This window comes from Zeugodacus cucurbitae, chromosome 6, assembly GCF_028554725.1.
Source record: "Zeugodacus cucurbitae isolate PBARC_wt_2022May chromosome 6, idZeuCucr1.2, whole genome shotgun sequence".
NCBI lineage: Eukaryota > Metazoa > Arthropoda > Insecta > Diptera > Tephritidae > Zeugodacus > Zeugodacus cucurbitae.
In genome coordinates, this window is record NC_071671.1 from 66,987,873 (window position 1) to 67,009,118 (window position 21,246).

At 33.1% G+C, this 21,246-nt stretch overlaps 1 protein-coding gene across 4 annotated transcripts in view; it reads right to left on the bottom strand.

The window, feature by feature from the left end:
• Positions 1-21,246, bottom strand: part of LOC105211709 (neurogenic protein mastermind) — a 299,950-nt gene that overhangs the window by 231,387 nt on the left and 47,317 nt on the right. Inside the window, exon 1 of one of the 4 annotated variants that reach the window (XM_054233288.1) lies at positions 16,970-19,389. The exons of 1 other annotated variant lie outside the window; for it this stretch is intronic. The gene's annotated coding sequence lies outside the window, so the exon portion shown is untranslated. Of the gene's footprint in view, positions 1-16,969; positions 19,416-21,246 lie in introns of those variants that run through there. 2 more of the 4 variants (XM_054233290.1, XM_054233291.1) reach the window with 2 other exon arrangements.

Consider the following 21,246-nt stretch of genomic DNA (forward strand, 5'->3'; position numbering starts at 1 on the left):
GGGTTTTGCGACAGCAGTTTGCCAGTCCAATATGGTACCAGGAAAGTCACAACTAATATAAACTCACGTGCAACACTTAATTGGTGGGTTTGCACATATGAGTTTGCTGTCAGTAAATTATTGTAATAAAAATAAGTCAGTATATATTTTACTAACAAAACGTTCAAATAAATGCTGAATTTAAATATAAAAATGTGATGGCGACTTTACAATCGACTCACAGTCATCACGACCAATCATTAATCACAGTATTTTAATAAGTATTGAAGTATTGAATAAGTGAAGTGCGAAAAAATTCAAGTTGATTTACACAAAGTTCACATCAACACGGAAAATATTAAAAAATACATATTATATATTAAATGCAAATGTGAACTTGTGTAAAGCGGTGCCGCACCTCCAGCTGTGTGATAAATTGATAAATCAGTTGGAATTAATTATATAAATGTGTAATTTTACAAATTGTTTTGCTTTATTGCACGTCCTTTCAAAGTACTCATTCGAGAAGAGATCATAGGAAACAGTTCTACGTATGTTTATAGTAGAATTCGCACTCGGATTTGACAACTACTTATAGAACAATAGATATAGTGATCAACTATAAACTAAATATTTTTGTTAAATAATGATTACTATAGTTATAGCTGAGATCACCATCATCGTATAAAAAATGTAGCCTACATTTCAGCGCGGAGCAGAAACTATTATTTCGTTGACTTTCATTTCATTTCCAACTAAAATGGAATAAGAAGTATATATGTATATATATTATATTTGTGTATGAAATAAACGAAATACAATTCTCAAATAAAATCCTCTAGAATATTCTGAATAGATCACTAATCTAAAACACTTATTCTATGAATTTTATATTAAATATTAATATTGTAAATTTATTATTTTATAATATACATCTAAACAAACAAAAGTGTGATAAAATTTTCATTTCTATGACTTAACTTTTATTTAAAAAATTTTACTAATAAACTAATTTTACTGTAATTTATACTTAATTGTAATTTTTTTTTACTAGAAAAAAAATATTAGCAAAAATTGCTTTATTATTATATCTTCATATATATAGATATTATTCTTTTTATATAGTAGTAATGTGAGTAATAAACACATGTTATCTTTAACTATTTATCTACCTAAATACGTATAAAAACGTGTATATGCATAATAAAAGTGAGATAAACTGGTGCTACAGTACAGTGATGTACAAGTGAGTAAATATTGAGGCAATAAATATAACCTACAATAATATATGCACAGTTACGACATAAAGGCGCTTAATAAATTTTAAGTGCACAGAATATAGTAGGGTTTGTCGTTTAAGAGAGTAAAAGATAATGTTATATTTTCCAAACAAAATCTCACAACTTAAAATTCGAAAATAAAGGAACAAAAAATGATATCAAATGTGGATAATAAAATTAGGACTGCAAGTGGTTGTAATAAAGCGCTTGTTACAATGGAACTGCCCGTAGAATTTACAGATCACATGTTACTTCTAAAAAAAAACATATTTATTGATTTAGCGTTGTAACTTTCAGTTGATTTTTTTTTGTTTGCAAAAAATAAACCAATACTAAGTTCAAAGTACAAAGTTTCACAAACAAATAATAACAATATGCTAATGAGTTGGCTTGGGCGCTCATTAGCATACTCAGCCTAGAACGAAAAACAAATTATTTATTGACCAAGAGCGCACGTTTGGCAGTTACCAGCTTCACAAACTTAGTACATATGCATAATTAAGTAATATGGGGTAGATAAATATCAGTCGTTGCTAATGACATTATGCTCTAATACATGCCTGTATGCCTTCTTATACAGCATTATGTCAGGTAATGTGTGGTTCTCACTGCGTCAAATTTAATGACGATTGCAGTCAAATCAACAGAAACTGTTGTCATTTTATTTTCATAACAATTTTCTAGCAATTTTGTTCATATTTGCGCTCATCATCCATAGATTTTCTCATCATTTTATTGTTGTAGTGTCAAAAAATTTTGCATAGTTAATTGATTGAATTTTTTTATACTCTCGCAACAAAGTTGCTAAGAGAGTATTATAGTTTTGTTCACATAACGGTTGTTTGTAACACCCAAAACTAAACGAGTTAGATATAGGGTTATATATACCAAAGTGATCAGGGTGAAGAGTGGAGTTCAAATCCGAATGTCTGTCTGTCCGTCCGTCTGTGCAAGCTGTAACTTGAGTAAAAACTAAGATATCTTGATGAAACTTGGCACACTTATTTCTTGGCACCATAGGAAGGTTGCTTTGCACAATCGGACAATTGCCACGCCCACAAAATGACGACAACCGAAAACACATAAAGTGCCATAACTAAACCATAAATAAAGCTATGGAAATAAAATTTGCGATGAAGGATCGCACTATGAAGGGGCATATTTTACTGTTACTGTTTTTTATGAAGTGGGCGTGGCCCCGCCACAAATAGGTTTTTTGTACAAATCTTGCAAACCAATAGAGCTATATAAACCAAACTTTCTGCAGTCGTTTGTTTTAACCACTTCTTAATACAGTCCAAAAATGAAAGAAATCGGATAATAATCACGCCCACCTCCCATACAAAGGTTAGGTTAAAAATTACTAAAAGTGGGCTACCTCGCTAACGAAAAACGTCAGAAACACTAAATTTCACATAAGAAATGGCAGATGGAAGCTACACACAGATTTTTTTACAAAATGGAAAATGGGCGTGGCGTCGCCCACTTATGGGTCAAAAACCATATCTCAGGAACTACTCGACCGATTTCATTGAAACTTGGTTTGTAATAGTTTCCTTACATCCCAATGATATGTTGTGAAAATTGGCCGAATCGCTTCACAACCACGCCTACTTCCTATATACCAGAACTTTGTAAACGATCTGAATCGTTTACTTTACAATATATAAAGTTAGCACTAGTGAAGATATCAATGCAGAACTTTGCACACATACCACGTTTATGGTGTGACAGCCCCATTCTAAAAATCGCCGAAATCGGACCATTGGTTTTAAGGCCCCATATATCGAACACGAGGACCGCGGTGCTTCTAACCTAATATTATGGTTTCCAACTTTCAATGGACTTTATACAATATATAGTATATGACAAATATGTGGGTCAAATTGTGTATTATATAATACAAATAAAGTTAAATAAATAAATTACGAGAGTATAAAATGTTCGGTTACACCCGAACTTAGCTCTTCCTTACTTGTTGTCATTAAATTTGACAAAATGAGAAAATGAATGATATGTGTGTAGATTATGAAAAAATAATTTGAATTATTATATGAAATTTAAATGATTAATAAATATTTTTAATACAGCATACTCTCGAAAAGTAAATCGATTGGTATTTTGGGTAAATTACTTTTTCGAATAATTTACTTTTCTAAATATATACATAAATTATCTGTTTTTATAATATTAAATGCATTTTTAAACTTAAAAAATTCATCATTTATTTGCTTCAATAAAACATATGGATTTACATGAAAAACATATTTACATTTACATACATAGATACATATGTATTTACTATGAAGAGAAAAAATCTTAAACATTCTTTTGTTTTTTTTTTTCTTTTGCAATATATTTTCTGACCATTTTTGTACGACAATTCAAAAAGTCTGACTTCTGATTTGCATCGTTTTCATTTTTAAACCAGTGGATCAAGTAGGAGAGTTTATTTACTAAAAAGACGCGATAAACAAGAGAGTAAGTGTTTCTGCAACATCGTAAAAAACGCTGCTTGCTTCGTTTCGAATTTTTTATCAAACTCTCTGAAAAGTAAATTAAAAAATTTACTTTTTCGAGGTGCATGTGTAATCTTAAAGGTGAATAACTTTTCCGCGATTATTTACTTTTCGAGAGTATACTGTACTCTTCAAAATATAATGGGTCCATTTTCATGAAAGCTTCTTCAGTGTTTACCCCAAAAATCGTCTTAGAATGTCTATCCGTGAGGTAACCAAGTCTCCAACAGTCGGATTATGATTCTACAAAGTGCTTTCTCAAATACAGTGGAACTTCTCTAACTCGAATCACCATAATTCACAAAAAAGCTTCGAGCTATAGAGACTTCGAGTTATAGAATTCTCATTAAAAGATATAAATTTTCAAAAAGCTGTAAAATATAGATTTATTTATTTATTGCGCAAAAATTTTGATGAACATCTGTAATTTTGTTTATTGTATTTTGCTATTAATTGGCTCTTGGCGTCTATATTCCATGTCTTTGTTTGATAATTTATGCAATCCATAAGTGTAATATTATATTATTGGGTTCGCCTCCGTACGATATAGAGGAATTCTTTTAAAATTCTGCTTCGATAGTAAAATTTTAAATTTTGTATTATACCCTCACCAAATAGTTCGATTTATGGAAGGAAATTTGTATGAAAGTTGCCTTATATTGCCACAAGAGTTCGAGTTATAGAGAACTTCGAGTGATAGAATCTCGAGTTATGGAAGCTCCACTGTAATTTAAACTATACATTAATATATAGTATATCATAACCCTTCAAAAATCTCAATCGCCTCTTATTTAGACAGTCTAGCCACTGTGTTACTAATATATATATATATTCCATATAAATATTATGACCGTATAAATACAATTTTTTTTTTTATAAAAAAATATTTGAAGCACAACAGTCTGTTTTGTATTCCTCGTGTTCATATACTTTCTAGATGCTCCACACCTAGATTCATTTACATATGCATGAGCCCACGTGCGAATATATGTATGTATGCAAATTTTAAAAATTATCACCACAATACTATTGACAACGTATATTCTATGCTAATTTGTTATCACTTATATGTTAACGAAAAATTATATATTATATGGAGATATGGAGATACACCTTCTGCAAACATTTATAATAGCTTTAAAAGTATCTATAGTATTGTATATATGTATTTGTTTACTTAATTTTTATATTGTTCATGTACGAGTATATAGCAACCTGACAATAAATTAATTTCCATTGTAATAATTCAGGAGCCATGAATTACCTTCCCTCTTTATACACTGTTTATGTTGTGCAAAGAACAAAAGTATAAATTAGATTTGCATATAAAATTATTATTATTCCATTATTCGCACCGCATACACTCATTTATTTCTTGCGTAGTCGTTGTTAAAGGTATTTATTAAATGCGAAACAAAATAATAATGTAAACAAAAGCAAATTAATCGAATTTACTATTATGACATGGTTTATTATGCAAATATTAGCATTTATTTGTAAACTAAATTAATGATTATGGCAAAAATAAATAATGAAATTACGTGTCAAACTGTGAGTTGTTAAATTAGGCGCAGAGGGAATGTGAAAATATTTAAGGTTATTAAATTAATATTTATAATTCTTATTATTGAGCAATGAAAATGTTTTTTTTAATGTTATTGGGAATATGGTGCCTTAGAGGGTATAATAGTGGTACGGGTGTTCAACTCAAGTGTTTTTGAAAATATGAAAGGTATTTAATGTTTACATACCGACACATCAGATGGCGCACCCTGTCGTATACCTAATTAAACTAATTAAATGCAACTTTTAATAGCATATACATAACTTTTTTCAATCAGCTCAATCAATATAGTTTAAAAGTGCATAAAAACTATATATTTTTTATTTTAAATAAATATATAATCATAATTTACGACAACCACGAATCATGATATCACCCACCCACATGGTAAACACCTTCAAAATGTGCACCAGGTACTCAGTTACTTTATATTAAAACAAGTAAGGAAAGGCTAAGTTCAGGTGCAACCGAACATTTTATACTCTTGCAATTTATTGATATATTTTTATTAAGATAACACACAATTTGACCCAATTTGAAAATAATTCGGTATATGAGAGCTAGGGGAAGTTACACTATTAGAAGAAAAATATTCCCTCTAAAGTAAATTAAGATACCTGAGAGATTTACTGAAATTTTCGGTGAAAAATTACCATAGGGCACTGAATTCTTCATATTCGATATTCGGGGCTTTGAAAAGTTATAGTCCGATTTCGACAATTTTTTCACAAGTGATGCCACAGATCATATACAGTATTTGTGTAAAGTTTTATTTCGCTATCTTCATTGGTTCCTTATGTAAATAGTATATTATAAAGTGAAGGAATAAGATGGAGTTCAAAATTGAGTTACATGGGAAGTTGTCGTGGTTGTGAAGCGATTCCATCCATTTTCCACACGTGTCATCAGGGTGTCAAGAAAATATTATATACCGAATTTCATTCGAATCGGTCGAGTAGTTCCAGAGATATGGTTTTTGACCCATAAGTGGGCGATGTCACGCCCATTTTTCATTTTGTAAAAAGTTCTGAGTGTAGCTTGCTCGTGCTATTTCTTCTGTAAAATTTAGTGTTCCTGACGTTTTTCGTTAGTGAGTTAACTTACTTTTAGTAATTTTTAACCCAACCTTTGTATGGGAGGTGGGCGTGGTTATTATCCGAATTCAACTAATTTCATGGTGTGTGGTGGGGTGCGCAATAGAACCGACGTCAGAAAGTTTGGTTTATATAGCTTTATTGGTTTGCGAGATATATACAAATAACCGATTTGGAGGCGGGCCCACGCCCACTTTCCCAAAAAAAATACATCCAAATATGCCCCTTCATAGTGCGATCCTTTGTTCCAAATTTTACTTTTATAACTTTATTTATGGCTTAGTTATGACACTTTATGTGTTTTAGGTTTTCGCCATTTAGTGGGCGTAGCAGTGGTACGATTTTGCCCATTTTCGAAAGCAACCCTTTCACGGTCCCAAGGAACATGTGTTCCAAGTTTCATCAAGATATCTCAATTTTACTCAAGTTATCCGTTGCACGGACGGACGGACGGACGGACAGACAGACATTCGGATATTGACTCGTCTCGTCACCCTGATCATTTTGATATATATAACCCTATATCTAACTCGTTTAGTTTTATGACTTGCAAACAACCGTTATGTGAACAAAACTATAATACTCTCTTAGCAACTTTTGTTGCGAGAGTATAAAAATAATAATATTTCATTATTTATGCATTAAATGAGTTATTTGCAAACGCTGCAACTACTCGCATAACTCAATTCCATAAATCAATAAAGCGTGACTGATATAATTAATGTACGTAGGTTGATAAAAAATTTATGAAAAAGAAACTCAATTTAAATAAAAGTACCTACATATCTACCAACTCATTAACAGGAAATAAATGAAATCAATGCGATTAGTAAAAAAACAGGCGACTAATGACTATTTTAAAGTAAAAAAACGTATTTATTTTAATAATCATATTGCGTATATTTAATGGATTTGTATTATCACATTTTTAGAAGCAAAAAAATATTAAAAATAAATAAAAAAGAGTTGAGCTGTTAATATGCAAAAGATAAGAGATAATGATAACGGTTAAATAAATATTTAAATTACTTTTGAATTGTATTAAAGTGTGCAACATTTTCAAGCAGTATTCTCTGAACATTTCTTATACTCAATTTAGGATTAAAAAAAAAATATTTCTTAAAATAAATTCAACAATTTATAGGCTTTCAAGTAGCTAAATGAGGTAGACAATCCATAACAATAATATAATAATGTAAGAATGAGCACTTCAAGTGCAAATAAGCCGAAATCATGTCAGCAAACAAGCTGGCAAACATGACTACATGAGTCAATATACATATCGGCATGTAAGTATATATATATATATATGTGAGAATGCATGCATAACAATGGTCAAAACAAAATGAACTGAACTTAGTTCTATATCCATATGCGCTGCATTGTATTCGTTAACTCCCATATATACATACATACATACCTACTTACATACTCCAACATATGATCAATTTTATACTCAAGCACCAAAAGTATGTTTGTATAAATTGAGTGCATTGTTGTTTGATTTGATTCAATTTGAATTTTGATAGTCACGCCGAAATACAATATGTTCATACTTCTGTGTGTATGCATGTAAATATATGCTATGTAGGCTAGACGCGCTCACAGCCGTTGCATAAGTGCTTTTGATGACCTTCAACTACTTAACAAAAGCGAAGTATAAAGCTTTACGTCTGTTTGTATGTATGTATTCATACAATCGTACATATGTTTGAGTGTTTATGCGAATAAAGGCTTTGCAAACACTATTCAGTGGCCTAATTTAAAGTAAAGCGAAAGATTATAAATACACGCAACAACAATGCTAACTGTATATATATTTATATGTACACACATAACAAGCCACATATCAATTGAGCTTTAAGTACAAGCGCTCTTAAGCATTCTACAGCATTTGGACATCATAAGTGAGTACAAGTGAGTGGAACTTTTTTTGTGGTGTAAAGATATTTGACGCGATTTGTCACGCCCATACGATATATACTTGCAAACGTTAATGTATACGATTTTCAGACTTTTGAGGTGAACTACTTTGACATCATCAGTCATGCTAAATCTTGAGTCAGATCAATGATTTTCAAACCGAAAACTGTCCTCACGAAATAGCTTTTATTTACAAAATAGTGGAAGGTACAATCTTCTACAAGAGTGTACAGCTGCTGGCGTACGCCGATGATATTGATATCATCGGAAGCAACAAACCGCGCCGTTTGTTCTGCTTTTTCCCGCATGGATAAGGAGGCGAAGCGAATGGGTCTGGAGGTGAATGAGGACAAGACGAAATATCTCCTGTCATCAAGCAAACAGTCGGCGCACTCGCGTCTTGGCTCCCACGTCACTGTTGACAGTCATAACTTCGAAGTTGTAGATAATTTCGTATACCTGGGAACCAGTATCAACAACACCAACAATGTCAGGCTCGAAATCCAGCACAGAATAACTCTTGCCAAGATGAGCTTTGGACAACATTACTTTGGACTGAGTCAATTGCCTACTCAGTCCAAAGTCCTCTCTCGACTAACCAAAATCAAGCTCTACAAGTCGCTTGTCATTCCCGTCCTGCTTTATGGTGCAGAAGTTTGGACGATGTCAACATCAGATGAGGAGTTTTCGAGAGGAAAATTTTGCGCAAGATTTACGGACCTCAGAACATTGGCAACGGCGAATACCGCAGACGGTGTTACGATGAGCTGTACGAGTTATACGACGACATTGACATAGTTCAGTGAATAAAAAGACAGCGACTACGCTGGCTAGCCGAGGAAGGGGAAGGCCTCCACTCCGTTGGAGGGACCAGGTGGAGAGCGACCTGGTTACACTTGGAATCTCCAACTGCGAAGGAAAGAGAAGAGTGGCGCGCTCTCATCGATTCGGCTATAACTGGCAAAACGGTTGAACGCCAATCACATACATACATAATAGAAAGTCTTCAAATATAGTTCTCATGTTCAAGCTAAACTTAAAATATCTAAAAAGCAACACCACAAGCTCAACTATTTTATCAATTTTAGTGTGATTGATTAAAAATTTAGGTCTCTAAAATGAAAGTTTACTAGTCAAACAAAAAATAGCTCAATTGAAAATGTTCTCTTGAAATATATTGACGGTGCATATTTCAACAACCACAGCCAACTTCACTACATACGATATACTGCATCCTCAGAAACACAGCACTTTCTTAAGTAAATATATTTTCTTATCCAAAAAGATTTGTGGTGAGGTTACAAAGTAGAGTTTATAATTTATTTTTACAAAATATTATTTTCTTTGTAATATATATAAATATTTTATATACATATGTACATATAATATAAACTCAAATGATACTACGTGCCTGTAGCAACACAAAACATCACGTGACTAATGTAGAATTAAGTATTTACATTATATAAAGTTGCTGACAGTGCCAGATAATGTATATCATATGATGAAATTCAAACAATCATAAAAATATTAGTTGACTAAATGTACTTAGAAAAGCAATTACGTGCGATTAATGTGATAATCATGGCATGAAGGTGACTGAAGTTGAGCGACACTTTATTGTAGCAAAAAAAAAAAGAAAGTTAATTTAAAGATAAATCGAAAAAATAAGAGAAAGTTAAGAAAGAATATGAAACACTGGATAGTATCTCAGAAAACATCTCAAAACTTGAAACAACAGCAATATGGGGAGTGCTATAGGGTTGTGTAGAGGACAAAACACGTCTAATTTTAATATAAATGGTATGAAGAACTTACTCTTGAGATCTCAACTACAGAAACTATGTGAGATAAGTCGGCAGAATTCAGCTTAATATCTTGTTGTAGATTATTAAACTTCCAATCGATTTGGATGAAACTTCGCTTACATGAAATTGCGAGGTTAGAAATCCATGGAAATCCAACGATCTTAAGTTGGAACCTGTTGGACCGGTATCATTTGACTAAACATTAACAAAATATGATTTTTTGAGTACTATATTCTAATCTCTGCTTATAATATATTTACTAAAATCATGGGATGCCATTAATTAACTCATATCAAGTTTTTTTTGGAGCACTCAAGATATCATTATAATTAATTTTTGTTTACGACCAAATTAAAATTTAAATTGCACAACCCAAACAACAAAACTAATTAAGGCTGGTGGCAAAAACAAAGTTTCGCTTAATTCAATTTTTTATTTTCATTTTGATTTCAGTTAAAAGAACAGTCATAAATAAAAATATTTAATTTTTTTAATTTTATTTTCATTACTTCAAATTCCACGAGTTAACTAAGTATACATATACTTAAATACAGTATAAATGTACTTACACACACTTTTTGTTAGTGCAATTTACTGGTTTGCAATAAAAAGAATCCGAGTATTCAGAGAATAATTTTATATGCAGTATGAATTCGAATACAGCAACAACAACAGCAACAAATAACACGATAACTACAACAACAATAAAAATAATACAAATATAAGAAAAATAAGAAAAATAAAACCAATAGAATCAACGGAGCCATATGATGTACATACATAGGTAATGACAACCAAAACAAACATAACAAAGACAACAACAACTACTGCTACAACAACAGTAGCAACAGCAACAAAGCGTGCACTGATATCGACAATGATTTCAATGTCAACGGGTGAATAAAACAGAAATCAGGCGCAGATAGGCAACAACAACAAAACATAGATACAAACATATGTACATATATACATACAAACACATTTAAACACGTTTGTGTGTAACATCAGAATGCAAATGCAAAGCAGCCACAATCTGACGATGACAAAGCGAAAAACACAGAAAATTTTAAAATTTCATACGAAAATAATGCAAATTTGTGGAATGCGAAATGCGAAAAACAATACGAAAAATCTTTAAATGCATATTTTAATGCGATTAAAGGCAATTCTGAACAGAAATCAATTACTATGAAACAGACAGCGAACAATGCCAGCTGTTCTGAGACGCAACATTACCGCACACACATGGAACACACATGGAACACACATGAACCTGACGAGTTCAACGAAAATCGCCAATAAATAAATAAAACAAGCGAGCAATGAACGCATGAAAAATGCATAGAAAGGGGTCTGCTGCAAGGCGTTAGCATAAGACTGTGACAACATTGCAGACAGGTAGGAGTATGCGAAGCTACACAATACTGCCGTAGATATGTATGAGATCTTTAAGGTGGGCTGAGCTGGAGGGGTCGCTCTCTATACATAACATATGTTTGTCGGCGCATTAGAGAGAACAAGTAACAAAGACCGGACCAGCTGATGGTAGGGTTGTTTGTGTTGCAGTTTAGCGCTGAGAGTCATATATTGCCGTGTAAACACTCAAAACTGTCATTGCACTGACACTGACAGCTGTTCATTGACAGTTGCGAGGCAGAGGAGAGCAAGACACTGAGAAAGAGAGCATATAACTTGCGTGTATGCGCTTAAGCGCAGGCGCCAGCAAAGAGAAAATAAACAAAGTCCATTGAAATGACACTAACGACAGCCAGACAGTGCTCAGCTAAACATACTGTCAAACATGAACTTATTAAAAACGACTGTTGTGGGTGAAATCGACGTCCATGAAACCGCAGATACATATCGCGAATGTTATGAATTTCACTTCCCAATGGGGCACAGATACATACAAACATACATATATACGAGTATGTATGGTAATGATGTGTAGAGTAGGTGGTTGGAAACGAAGACAACGTCTGCCATGACACTGCAATTATGGTGCTTTGACATTTAGTCAGTATTAATTACAAAGTATGATATTTGCATTTTTACTTTATGTAACTGCTGGAGGTTAATAATGCCAATATTTGAATAATATTTTTAAAAATTTGAAAAAAATTATAATTGAGATCCAAGATTTCTTTAAACCTAATAGGCTTTGTCTGCTAAAAGTTAAATTGCTTTAACAAAGTAGAGAACAAAGTTGCCGAACCTTAGTCGCTTTGAAACCCAAATAACATTATATATGAGCCTGCAACTGAGTATATTGTCTCTTCAAAGCCTGTTTCTGAGAAAAATTTAATACTAAACGAGCATAGATGATAAAGCGACGAATCAAAAATATTTTTCCCATAGATTTTATCTAAATCTACGCTGTTAGAATGTTCCAACCTTATTATAAGTAACATTACTATATTAGCATCACATTTTACATTTCAATTCCCCGGATCGACGCTCGTTCAATAGCGGTTGAAGGAGACTGAGTACATTGTATCCGATGTAAACGACAAAATACCTGATAAAGGCAATATATATTTTTTCTCAAATCTATATGACAAGTTATCTTTATAGCTTAACGAAAAGGGAGAGTCAAACGTACATATCTACACTAAGTACACAAAATGATCACATGCAATTAAATACATTTTGCGTGAAACGTATGTTAAGGTTGACTGAACGCTGACAACACAAAACAATCGTCTCATCTTTGGAAAGATTTATGCATACCCTGTACTGTGTTTTTCAATATTTACGCGGCAAATTTTCGTATATTTATGTAGATTTATAACATGTACCTAAGTAAATGTATATAACCAGTTCCGTTAACGTTTGCGGTGCAGTTAAAGTGCTCAAGTATTTACACATAATATTTATAAACAAGCTTAAGTGTTTAAATTTGTTTAAATTTTTTTTCACGAAAGCTTATTTATTATTTCAATTTACGAGGAAATACGCTGAAATTAATATTACGCAAAACACTTTACTGCGTATATGGATCGCACAGGTAAAGTATCAGCAACAGCCTTGCTGTACAAATCGGCTGTGCGATTAATTTAATTCGCGTGAAATTGTTAATATTTTATGTTAATATGAACAGTTTTTCGCTTTCTTAAGGTAAAATTCCCCTTTACCTTTATCCCCTCTTTAATTTATAATATTATATGCAGTAGGAAGTGCTAATTTAATATATGTGGATTTTGAAAAAGTAAAATTTACAACCTCAAAATTTCAGCTTCAATCAAATATTTAGTCATAATGCGAAAAAAAACGGAGCAAGTTTAATAAAACTCTACCAAGGATCTCACAAAACCTATATTTGACCAGATGTTCTTTTGATACAATAACTAGAATGATTGTTGATTAGGAAACCATTAGTTAAGAAATTCTTTGGATGCAATATCAATGATATAGTGACCCTATTGTTGATTCGAAAACCATTTGGAAATGTTCAATAATTGTGCTGAGAAAAGATCCCATTTAAGCTCTCCAGAGCCCCTAGAAGAAAATCATTAAATACTTTAGATTTTTGAACATCTATGTTTCATTCACTTTTACTAGGTTTTTGACCCAGGTGTGCGGTAAGTTGTTGTTCTATAAAGATATGATCCTTATTAAGACCTCCGATTGATTAATCTTAAAACGTTTCTGGAAATAGGAAAATGAAAGGGTACACTGTGCATATCCGCTGTTGGATCGCTTGGTGTTCAACCCCACAACTTTGAGAGCCCTTAGAAGAAAATCAATAAATACTTTAGATTTTTGAACATCTATGTTTCATTCACTTTTACTAGGTTTTTGACCCAGGTGTGCGGTAAGTTGTTGTTCTATAAAGATATGATCCTTATTAAGACCTCCGATTGATTAATCTTAAAACGTTTCTGGAAATAGGAAAATGCAAGGGTACACTGTGCATATCCGCTGTTGGATCGAATGGGGTTCAACCCAACAACTTTGAAATCAAATCGCTATCTGAAAATAATTGCCACTTTAGATAATCTATTTGAAATCAAGGAAATTTCCTACTAACAAATGTATCATTATGATAGAAATCAACCGGTAAGGCACGTGAGACACAACAAACCTGTAATTGACCTCGTGTTAAGGCGTTAGAAATACTGAACAATCATAAAACGGTTTATTTGCAAGCTAGGCGTTTACGCTCATTAAGCTGCTAACTTATTAGAGTTTAAACTAAATCTGTTTTAAATAGAAAAACGTGGTCAATTGTATATAGTTAATCAAATGACTCACTTAGTAAGTGAACAGGTATTGTTATATCAACGACTGACAACAGTTATAATGGGATTGCTAATTGTATCACGTGCGCGCTAAGCCAAACTGTTAACTAACTACCTTCATAGAAACTGCAGATTTATTTAAAGTAGAACTTATAAATTTAATTTACTTAATTACTTAATTTATTTCCAGAAACTAATGCTAAACTTGCGTTAAATCTAGATATTTCGAAACGAGATTTAAATTGAAAAAAAAAAAATTAAGAAAACACGCAAACCAGCTGTCGAAAAAAACACTATCGAACGAACAAAAATACGATAACAAATTCGAAAAATAAGCAACAACCAGTTTTGGCGAAATACACATCATCATCATCATCAACAAATATCGAGCGGCACTACGTTTCTCAGCGGCTTCTAAATTAACACAAACTGACGAGGCGTCTACAAAGCTTGCCAGACAGAGGTGCGAAAAGTGGCAAACAGATCTACATACATACATACATATGTATGAGTTGCTAAAGAAAAACACAAAATACATATTTTTGTGCCAAACCCGCCCTTTAGTGCGGTGGGGAGCTGCGTTGAAATATGGTCGAATTTGAAAACGTACTGCTCGCACTCCAAACTTGGTTTTACTTGTGCGCTTTCGCGCATATTCGTAGTTGAAAAAACTGAAACGCGAATTGATGGCAAAAAAGAAGTAAAGAAATAAATAAAAAAGGTAAAATATGCTAAAAAAAAATATATAATTGCTTAAGCTTGACATAAGCTTCAGTAACAGCTGGCTACAAAAAAGAACGCATTAGAAACGTCACAATAAAAGAATTTGGAAGCGTATAAATATGAATAAATAAAATTAAAAAGACGCAGAGTAATCAAACGAGCAGTATACTAAATAAGAAATTGGTTATAAAATAAAGCAGAATAAGTTGGTGGACTGAGCAATAGCTGTAACACATGCTTGAATATAGACAACTTTATGAAATCACCAGCGAAATCCAAAAGCACACAATTTTGCACAATACAGAGTAACTGCGCACGAAACTATAAGAATGTTGCTAAATAAAGTGGAATTGTGAAGAACTAGTACCTTAAAAAGGTATAACAAATACAGTTGAAGTTCCATAACTCAAACTTCCTTAACTCGAACTCTTGAAATGACAATAGAAGTAAAATTCCATACAAATTTCCTTTCATAAATGGAATTTTTCGACCAGAGTGTAATAGAACATTTAAAATTTTACTAGTGAGGCCGAATTTTAAATTACACTTCATGTAAGAAAGAAATGGGATATAGACGCACAGAGCTAAACAATGGCAAACTACAACCATCAAAACTAAAGAATTCATGTTTTAACGTATTTACACAAAATTTTATAAAATAAAACTGTGTATAAATCTATATTTTATAGCTTTTTTGAATAATTCTATAACACAAAGTATCTCTAATTCGAAGTTTTTTTTGTCGTTTATGCTGATTCGAGTTGGGGAAGTTCAGCTGTATTTCTAGCAGAAGTGTGGTGTAAAAAGTTTGTATGTGGATTTTTTCTTTTTATTTCTTTGGTTTTTTTACCCTGAACAGGGTATATTAAGTTTGTCACTAAGTTTGTAACACCTAGAAGGAAGCGTGGGAGGCCCTATAAAGTATATATATAAATGATCAGTATGTTGAACTGAGTCGATCTGTCTGTCTGTCTGCCTGTATATATACTAACTAGTCCTTCAGTTTTTAAGATATCGTTTTGAAATTTTGCAGATATTATGTTCTCTTCAAGAAGCTGCTCATTTGTCGGAACTGCCGATATCGGACCACTATATCATATAGGTGCCATACAACATGAACGATCGGAATCAAGGGCTTGTATGGAAAACTTCCGCATTTTACTATGTACATATATTCACGAAATTTGGTGTGAGTTATTGTTCATTGAAATAATTTAATCTCCGAAGAAATTGTTCAGATCGGTTCACTATAGCATATAGCTGCCATACAAACTGAACGATCGGAATCAAGGGCTTGTATGGAAAATTTTCGAATTTGACGTGGTATCTTCACGAAATTTGACATGGATTACTACTTAAGGTAATAATATAATCTCCGAAGAAATTGTTCAGATCGGTTAACTATATAACCTTAATGTTTCTAGCAAACAACCCGAATTGGTAAAATGTTTTCTTTTTTTTTACTTACTTTTTCTTACGTCTTTAGATTTGCTTAAACACTTAGTTACTAAAAGAAATGCATCTGTGAAGGGTATATTAGCTTCGGTACAGCCGAAGTTAACGTTTTTTTTCTTGTTTTTTAATTGTTGTTAAATTTCTGCTGTTGACAGCATTGTGGGTATATACACAACTATCCACTTTTAGTTAGAATTTCGGAAACTGATTTTCTAGCTGACTTTTGTTGAGTTGATTCCTTAAAATTAATAATATTATTTAAAAATATTTCTTTCTTTATTTTCTTTCATTCCTTTCTTCTTCCTTTTTTTTACCAAAACACACTAATATTTCCATATTTAATTTCTTTACCATTTGTTAATTAGAAAGTTCTGCGACCCTACCTTTAAAAATAAGAATGTTAATCCAACGTTGTTTACTCTTTAATGCTGTCCATTTATTATTCGTATTTGCAATTTTTTCAATTCACTTCGTTTTATATTGAATTAAATATTTTATTTTTGATAAATACACATTTTTCTTGAAACTTTTTTATTCAAGTACAACTATTTTCATTGATTTTTATTATTATTTTTAAACAACACAATAGTTTTACTCTTTTGGTGTATATTTCGAAATTTATTTGTATTTAGTTCTCACTTTAAAACTTTATATATTAATATTTTTAATAATAATCAATACTTTTGTTATTAATTTTTTGTTAATTTTAAAATCTTTCAGTTGCAAATAATTTATTCTTATAATTTTTTTACTAATTTTTTTACTAAATTTTTTAGTAATTTAATTTTTTCATAAAAATTTTGGCTTAATTTCACTGTTTTTATTTTTTGTTATTAAATATTTGTTTGTTATTATCGCGATATAATTGTGTTGTTTGTTTTGATTATTTGCATATTTTATCTTTTTTTACACCACGAACTTTTTATTGGCCTTCAAATTTTATTAGATATTTTATTTTACGGCAAATTTTGCATTACTTTACACACAAGATTACACAGCTGCAACGGCAATTTGCTGCCACATTACTTGCTGCTAACGATTTGACTTTGCAATACACATTTGTTGTTGTTGCAGTTTTTTGTATTTTGTTGTATTACACGTTATCTGCTTTGCACGCCACTTCTTGGGTGTTGCAAACAGCGCTTTCTCTCTGCACTTGATGCAATGATTTTCACCACAATTTTTTTACACGTTTTTCAATTGACTTTTATTTATGCTTTTGTTTTGTTTGGCACTTTCTTTCGAACACAAACACACTATTTTTCACAGCGACTTGTTTCTTGTGGGTCTCATTCACCTCACTTTCTATATTTCACATGCCGCTCACTCACTTTACACGAATTTCGTGTTGTATTGCCACTGTAACTTCTCGGCCGTTTTGTCGATAAAACCGACAACACAACACAACAACAGCAAATTCAAAACATTGACGACTTGACTTGAGGTTGCGCAAAAGGCGCAAAAAAAGCAAGCGAAGACCAATAAAACAAACAAACAAATGTGCGGTATCTATGAGATACTTTCAAAATGCGAACACGCCAAGCAATAGGTTTTCAACTCGATTTCAACTTCTATACTTCACATGTACAGATGTATGTGCATATGTATGACGCGCCGATGAAGCAATATACAAATTGGGCAATACGATTTTGATACGGAGTATACGAGTTGGTTGGCTGGTTGGTTGGTTGGTTACAGCCGTGAGTTGGCTGACTGGTTGCCGTTGTTTTGCTGGCTGCTTATTTTTGCCCGATTTGCCACTTTGCGTTGGCAACTTCTATGCGCACACAGCCAAATAGCTGGTGATATATATGCATATATATCGGATATATGCAGATGTGTGTGTGATAACTGCTAAATACGCGCGTACACTTGCACCTGTATGCCATACACACACACACACACTCAAACACAAACGCACAACAGCGCAGTCGCTGGCGCTGCTGCTGCCACAGCTGTCGCGAAGAAGCACACGTTTCGTCGACGAATTTTGCGAATATTCGCTGGCGTTGCTGGGCGTTTGACCGCAAATAAATTGTGTGCGCTGTGCTTAATGCTTATTTACTTTCATCAGCGCAATTATTTTCATTTTCACTGCACATATGTACGTGCCACTTTGGTTATATTCTATTGTAAAGCAATTCTCAACTTTGATTTCACACTGCCTTGCAAATAACTTTTAATAACAAATTTCAATTTTGTTGCTTTTTCCACTTAAGCACAAGCACGAAATACAAGGCGCTCGCCAAAATATACACAACGAACGTCGCATTCAATAGGCGACTACTAGTTAAACGAATTGAAGTAATCGCGCGCTCTCTCACCACCACTGGCAGCATGTAGTATATTTTTGCGCGCTCTTCACCACAGCACTTCGCGTACACGCATACGCGCACTACACACAAACGCCATTGTTGTTGTTACTTGGCACACGTATCAATCGACATCGACTTTTCATTACTACCTCGGCGCTTGTTGTTGTTGTTGCTGTTGTTATTGGCAAATTTTTTGTTGAGATAGATAGAAATTGATTGCAAAATTGATTTGACACACACAAGAAACAGCTGATTCTTAGATCGAAATCACAAAATCACTTAGCACTACAACATATTTTAACAGAAGAACCGTAGTACCGTTCAATATAACACTTTGTGACGCGTTGTGTGATTGCGTAGTTGCTTACGATTTACTTACGGAGCGGCCGCACACTAAAAGAGTAACTTTTCGACTGAATATTTTCGAGACAGCAGTCAAATCGCACGGCCAACGTTGTACGTTTTCAACGTTTGTTTTACTGCGAACGCTGCGCGCCGCTGCTGCTGTTGCTGTTACTGTTGGTGTTGCCCACTTGCGTTGCACTCCCACCACTCCCCATTGAGCACACACATACACACACACAGTGACTACCCAACAACGGCCTTCGGCGCTGCGCTCACTCATTCACCACTTACTCACTTATTCGCCCATTCGTTTGGGTCGCGCCGCCGACTGACGAAAGCGCATGAATAAGTGCGCTCGCTCGGCGGTTTGTTGATTCATGGTTTTTTTTTTCATTGTTGCTTATCGCCTGATTTTATATTGTATTCATTAAGCATTTGTATGTAGTTTTGTTGTATTTATTACTCACTGTAGATGCGTTGCTCTTAGCATCCACTCAACTTTGCTGCTCAGCATTCGGTTGGTAAACAAATTGTATCGCAACACTACATCTCAGCTAAAGTTGCTGTGTATTTTTGCGCGCGCTCTCTCGCTAATGCTCGTCCGCTTTGCTTTAATTACTTGGCATTTGGCATATGTTTTGCTTTACCTTCGCAATCTCTTACTTAAACCAAAACAAAACAGCGTAATTATTGAAATATTGCATGTGCTCTAACACACCTTTGTCTGTTGCCTTTGTTTATTTGTAGTTGTGCGTCATATGTTTGCGGCCGCTCTCACAGCATTTGTTTGTGCTCTCCGCGAGACAAGCTGTTTGTTTATTTATGCTCTACGTTTCCAACTGTGCTAATCCCAAACGAGTATGTTTGTTCACTCGTATAACAGTTTGGCTTTGCACATCAGCTAGCTACATGTTTCAGCAACATGTTGCTATGCAAATATTTGGTATAAGTAGCGTAATTTGTTTATAGCGTGGGACTAGTACAAGAATTTTTAATAGTTTTTAATTAATATTATTCACAATTATCTTCAGATACTACGGAAAATACGCCTGCTCAATTTTATTGGGATATCCATATAAATTAAAGAGACAGATACATTCGTAAGGGATTGAAGGCACTGATTTTTTTTATTTTATTTTTTGTATTTTTTTCACAAAGATTCGAAGTTTTTAACTGTCACATATTATAGACGACACCGGAATATGCTAATATTAGCTGCCTCAGAATCGTCAAACCTTAGAGAGTATCGAATCGAACAAATTATACCAATTTTTCGACCAGACTGACAGCAGTTACTGTTTTCAAATCAATAAAGAGTAAAGTCTTTTACATTTTAGGCGTTAATTTGTCATTTGTGCTATTCTCAATGGTAAATTTGGTCTAAAATCTATAAAATAATACTTGGAAGCATTGCAGAAAGCGGTTATACCACTTTAATGAGGTATTTCTTGAAACGAATTCAACTCACCAACTTTCCCCTTGTTTCGAATTTAACTCTTCTACTAATTTTCAAGAATACGAGCCTAGAAATGACAATTCGAAAACGGCTATTCAAAGAAGTTATCCTTCGTCAAATGTGGATCAAACGAAGAAATGGATATTTGGAAAATAATTTATAGATTATTTCAATGTTTTGCACGACATCATGTGGAAATAAAAATTGTTTTACTCACTCAAAATGCTACAACTCACGTACGAAATATCCGATTTCTGAGGAATTTATACACGTGCCGTTTTACAGGTTAGTTCTAACTACAAATCAAAGGAATGTATTTCCAAGAACACCCACTCAGCATGCCAATTACCAAAACCTTATGGCTTTTTAAGGATAAGCACTTCCGAGTTTTATTGTGCATACGCAAATTCATAGGGGAATGCCTTCATTGTAATTACAATTACTTGGTATATTATTATGTATTGAGTATGTGTAGTGCAAAGTTATTTTCGTTTCCATTTATTACTCGGTGGCACACACTTGTGGCGCTCAATGGCAATTAAGT